At 39.4% G+C, this 6287-nt stretch overlaps 1 pseudogene; it reads left to right on the top strand.

The window, feature by feature from the left end:
* Positions 1-1880: 1880 nt before the first annotated feature.
* Positions 1881-5107, top strand: LOC119542886 (annotated as a pseudogene).
* The last annotated feature ends 1180 nt before the right edge of the window (positions 5108-6287 follow it).

Genomic DNA, 6287 nt, shown 5'->3' with positions numbered 1-6287 from the left:
TTTAATCTTGAAGACAATTGTATAAAAACATAGCTTAGGAGGGGTGACAATGTGACTGGGAAAACCATATGGACCACACTCCCCTTTGTCCAGTGTATGGATGGATGAGAAGAAAAATGGGGAAAGGAAAAAAAAAAATTTTTAAAGGCACCTAGTGTTGTTTTTTACTTTAATTGTTCTTTTTCACTTTAATTTTTATTCTTATTATTTTTTTGTGTGTGGTAATGAAAATGTTCAAAAATCAATTTGGTGATGAATGCACAACTATTTAATGGTATGTGAACAAATGAATGTACACTTTGTATGACTGCATGGTATGTGAATATATCTCAATAAAATAGAATTTAAAAAAAGAAAAAAAGAAATTTACAGGTAGAGTGTTCATCATGCCATCTGATTTCTCCTTGTCACTTGTTATTTGTTATAGTAAAATATGAGAAGAGGGATAAGCTAAATGAAGGATTATTTAAACAAAAGGACACTGGGCTTTCCTGCCATGAAGTTTTCCAGCCTGTACGGATGACAAATTATGCCAAAATTTAAAAATTTCATCAAGGTTAAAAAAAAATCCAAGTTCACCAGGTAAATGTAATCTATTGGTAAAGCTCAGAGTGAGTATATAAAATCTACTCATAAAAATCTCAGAAAGATCTAGGCCATTGCCTCAGAAAACTATTCAGTCAAACAAAAAGTCTTCTAAAATATTTAAAGGTCTTGTCTTCAGCAGGCTCAGTAGAAGCCCAAGTTAGAGAAGAGCATATTGGGAAGTAATTTGTGGGTATGACTTTTACCCAATTGATCGAATCCCAATAAGAGTCACATGAGACCCGGAAAGATTTTAAGATAATCATATTGGCAAAGGCAGTGTCAGCATGGATTAAGAGGGATAAAGACAGCATAAAAAATTTCTGAAAAGCCTTTGGGCTCCCAAATATCCACAAGCAGCAGGCGGTCTGAGACTACTACTTAGCCCCAAACAAATGCTGGAATTCATGAAAAATTAAGTATGAAATAGAGAATAGAATCAAGAGCCTAGAGGGTGGAGTAAAGAGCCATGAGGAATTGTTCCCAAGTTTGGAGCTCTAATCAAGAAACTGCTGACCTGGGTCCTGCTGTATTTCATAATTTCTACAGATTGGTGAGTCTTCTGTGCCTCCTGTTTCCCCCTATAAAGTGCTTATAGAGGTTTTGCTACACCTGTTCCACCATTTTGTTATAGGTATGTGGTGGGGGGGTGGTTGTGAGTGGGTGGGGATGTGTTGGTAACAGGCCTCTTTGTTCATAGGTTTCAGTTTAGGAGGAAATGTACTCAAAGACTTATATTTAAGGATCCTCATCTACACTTGGATATGAGCCATTTTTAAGGAGCCTGTCTTAGTTTGCCAGGGATGCTATGACGAATACTACACGATGGATTGTCTTAAGCAACAAGAATGTATTGTTTCACAGTTTGAAGGCTAGAAGACTAATATAAAAATGCCGGCAAGGCCATGCTTTCCCCCTGGAGTCTGCAGCATTCTGGCGATGCCAGTCCTCTGTCCCATGGTGATCTCTCTTTCCTCTCTGTCTTCCTCTAACTTTAGGCTTCTACTGACTGTGTCCAATTTCATTTCTTATAAGTCCTCAAGTCATAGATACTAAAGCCCATTCTGATTCAGTCTGAGCACACCTAAACAGGATCTTTGAAAATCCTATTCACAAATGAGTTCTTGCCCTGAATCACTTTCACATATTCAATGATATTTGAAAATGGGCTCACACTCACAGGAATGCACATTAAGATCTGAAGATGTCTTCAGTGGGGAAGATGAATCAGCCCCTAACAGCATCTCACCCACTCTTGGATAAGATAAAATTCTGGACCTCAAATTCATGCTGAAATGAGGTAAGATTTTTTGGAGAGGAGGTAAGTGTATCTTGAATATGGATAGAGCATTCATATTAACTGAAGAACATCACAGTAAAATTCAGCAGGCTTTAAAAAAAATAGACATTAATAAACTTATTCTAAAATATATATGGAAAAACAAAATAGCTATAAAAGCCCAAACCATTTTGAAATAGAGCAACAAAGCTGGAGTACATACATGACTTCATTTTAAACTCACTATAAAGAAAGTGCAATCAAGACACTTGTGTTCTTTTCATAATGATAGACATATACATAAACAGAACAGATTAAAGAGCCCAGGAATACATCCCAGCATATATAAGCAATTGATTTTTGACAAGTGTGCAAAAATTATTCAATAGGGAAATGAGAGCCTATTCAACAAATGGCACTGAGATAACTGATTATCTATTTGGAAAAAAAAAAACAAAAAAAAAACTCCCTAGACTTTGCTTCACTCCATGCACACAAATTAACTTGAAATACATTATCCATATAAGTACAAATGCTGAAACTATTAAAATTTTAGAAAAAAAATTATAGAAAATTCTGGCCACCTTGAGGTAGGCAAGGATTTCTCAGATATGATGTAAAAGTATGAACCACAAAAGAAAAGTATTGATAAATTGGGACTTCATCAAAATTAAACTTCTGTTCTTTGAAAGCACTATTAAGACATTTTTTAAACTGCCATAGTGTAAGAGAAAATAATTGCAACACATACATCTAATAAGAAGTAGTATCTAGAATATATAAAGAACTTCTACAAAAAAACAATATAAATGAGGAAAATATTGAATAGAAATACCACAACAGAAGATATTGAATGAACTAATAAGTACATGAAAAAGATTCTCAAAAATCTTTCATAATAGAGAGCCAGATAACCAGAAATCCTTTTTTCTAAGTGACCTCCAGGCTTTCAAGGAGCAAAACGTGAGTGGCCTATGTGGTTTTATTTTCCATCCTGTTGAAGTGGCCTTGAATTTCGCCAATTTATAAGAAGTTCATGTGAAAGTAGTGGGATCTGAATGCCTGGGCGAGCAGGAGTGGGGAGATAAACTTCCCCTGGATGCCTCCCGCGCTCACTCTGAGGTTTTATTTGCTGGGCAGTGAGGACCCCGCGGACCCATGCCCCTATTGCGGGGCTGGGGCCAGGCCTTCCAGTCGCGAGAAATGATGGCCTGAGGTACGGGAGCGGTGTTCTCTCGAAAGCCGCCAGTTGTCTTGTCTCCGTGCTATCTAGAGATTTCGGTGACTGAATTGATTATTTTGGGGACTGCAGCTCCCAAAGACAAATGCCCCCACCACACTTAGGGTGGGGGGCATACGAATCTTCACCCCATATGGCATCAAAACTAGGAAAAATAAACAAGAACGGCTGTGGAAGAACTTCAATCAATAATGAAAAGATATCAAATCGTAGAAGAGCAAAATTTTAAAGAACATTTTGGTCTGTTTCAGTTAGGAGGCCAAAGGTGTACAGACGAAGGATATACAGACCAACTATTAGAAATTATTCAAAATGAAAACAGGTCTTCATCAAGGGGCTGGAATCTTGTTGGTCCTCTTGTTTCGGTGCCTTTTGTGGAATGATAAGGAAGATGATTAAAGTAAAGATTATTTTTTGATGCTTAGTTTATTGGTAAAGTTATTTAATCCAAAGGAATTATTGTTGGGTTTGCTTGAACTGATTGAAGAAGCCTCTGGAAAACAGGTATCCCAAATTATTCTTCTTTTACTTCAGCCATTACAGTGATTCAGAAACTTCGTAACAACAAGGCATATTCAGTTGGATTGGCATCCTCTACCCTTTGGAATCAGCTGTCTCTTCTTTCTGTTTCATACTCAAAAGAACAAATACAGATGACTACAGTTTTGTCAGTGTTGTAAGGGACACATCTTCCTAATCAATATGCAGCACTCTATAATAGCATGTTCCATTTAAGGAATGATCAGTCTACTGAGGTCATGAGTTCTCCATCACTATTACAGAGGTGATTCATGGGACATGGGAGGAATTTGGACTAAATTATGTGTAATTACTCTCTAATCCAAAGATCCCATGTTCTGCTCCTCCTACCATTTTATTTGAGAAACAAAAATATACATATTTCAGTTTCGTAAGAATTAAAAAAAAAAATCTAGACCCAGCGGCTGCTCCCGCAGGGCGGTGCGGGAACCTGGGTGCACCGCCCCCTTCCCGCGAATCTCACTGGAGCCCTGGGGGGTTTTCTGACAGACCCCCGCGCTGCGACGGGACTTGGTCTTGGGTTCTGGTTCCCATAGCCCAGGTTTGCTCGGATCCATCCGGTAGGCTGAAAGTTCTACAAATGGGGATTTTATGCAAACGGCCCTTGGATTTGGTCCGGAAGCTGCGGGCGCACTGGAAAGGGCAGCTGCAGCTCGTCAGCCCGACTAAGAAGGCCCGGACCGGGCAGGGCGAGCTCGGGCACACCGCCCTCCTCGCCGCTGAGCCCCAGCGGTTGGTCTGGATCCAGAGGAACAAGGCTGCGCAACCTTGCTGAGACTCACAGCTCGCCATGTGCTGGTGGATTTTTGGTGAGAGTTGGAAGAAGCAACTCAACGGAGAGTTCAGGATACCTTGTATCATAAAGCTAATGGGATTTGTTGCAGAAGAAAGAAACCATTACACTATTTATCCACCTCCACACCAAATCTTCACGTGGACCCAGATGTGTAACATAAGAGATGTGAAAGTTGTCATCCTTGAGCAAGATCATTATCAGGGACCCAATCAAGTTCATGGGCTCTGCTTTAGTGTTCCAAGACCTGTTCCACCTCCACCCAGCTGGGAAAACATTTATAAAGAGTGTCTGTAGACATAGATGGTTTCGTTCATCCTGGTCATGGAGATTTACCTGCGTGGGCCAAAAAAGATGTTCTCCTACCCAAAGCTGTCCTCACTTATCGGGCTCATCAAGGCGGTTCTCACAAGGGGAAAGGTTGGGAGCAGTTTACCAATGCAGCCGTGTCCTGGTTAAACGAGGATTTGAGTGGCCTTGTCTTCTTACTCTGGGGCTCTTATGCTCAGAAAGAAGGGCAGAGCCATTGATAGGAAGCGGCACCACGTGCTGCTGACAGCTCATCCCCTTGTCAGTGTCCAGAGGACTCTTTGGATGTAAATACTTTTCTAAAACCAATGAGCTGCTGCAGAAGTCTGGCAAGAAGCCCATCAACTGGAAGGAGCTATGATCCTGAACTAAGGAGGGATGGTCTCCATCGATGTTTTTTGAGAAGCTGCTTTTGAAGAATTTGTCAGTTGTGACTTTGAAATGAAAAAATAATTTCCCTAGTAATTGTTAAGTATGCTGTCCTAGGGGAGACTGCTTTAATAGCACAGCCATGAACCAGGCTGCTTAGGAAGGGCAGCTCCGTCCAGCCAGAAACAGCAAAGACAGTCCCCAAGACTGTTAATCTTTCTTTGCAGCATGGCTTTGGCCTAAAATATGCCGCCAGTGAAACTTCTGCAAAGCCAAATACTAGGTCAAATACTCCTCTTTTTAGTCCTCCTCTCCTCTCTTACCTTTGGTCAAGGAGAGAAAATATGCACCTTCTTGATACATCCAACAGTTTGGTTTCTGCTGCTACTTATTTTTACTTGGTAGATGAGGCTTTAGGTTTATGAGGCTTTTGGTGTCTCCAATGTTATTTTATCCTTAATAAACTTGATATTTTAATAATGGTTTGATAACTTTTTGCCCAAAATTTAACTAGTTCTAAATATAATCAAATAAAAGGGGTGATATTTACTGTGCCACCTTAATATATTAGCAATACAATATGTTAGTAGTACAATCGTTGGGTTCACAAAAGCTGAAACACATCATCTGTAACCATATATAACATATATTTTAGCACTAGTCTCCAAACATTTTTTTCATACTTTACTCAGATAATTAACTTACTCTAGCATTATTTGAGTTAATTTTCCATTGCTATATAATAAATTACCACATATTTTGCATCTTAAAACAATACCAAATTATTATCTTTTAAGTTCTGTAGAAGTCCAAGAAGGGCTTAAATTATAGTCTCTAATCAGGTTCTCACAAGGCTGAGATCAAAGTTTTGGCCAGGCTGCATTCTTTATCTGGAGACTTGACTAGGGAAGGATCTGCTTCCAAACTCCTTCAAGTTGTCAGCTGAATTTATTTCCTTATATCTGTAGAATTCCTGGCAGCATGTCTTGTTAAAGTCAGCAATAGAAGAAAGAGTCTTTGTTGTATGGGCTCTCTTTTAAAGGGCTCATGTGATTAGGTCAGGCACACCCAGAATTATCTCCCTTCAATTAGAGATATTAATTACATCTCCAAAATTCCTGCATATTTGCCATTTAATGTAACATAGTCACAGGAGTGGCATACACCACTAT

The sequence above is a fragment of the Choloepus didactylus genome, chromosome 8 (genome assembly GCF_015220235.1).
Source record: "Choloepus didactylus isolate mChoDid1 chromosome 8, mChoDid1.pri, whole genome shotgun sequence".
Classification (NCBI taxonomy): domain Eukaryota; kingdom Metazoa; phylum Chordata; class Mammalia; order Pilosa; family Megalonychidae; genus Choloepus; species Choloepus didactylus.
Note: the sequence above shows the minus strand (reverse complement) of the source record. Positions and strands in the feature narration are given on the sequence as shown.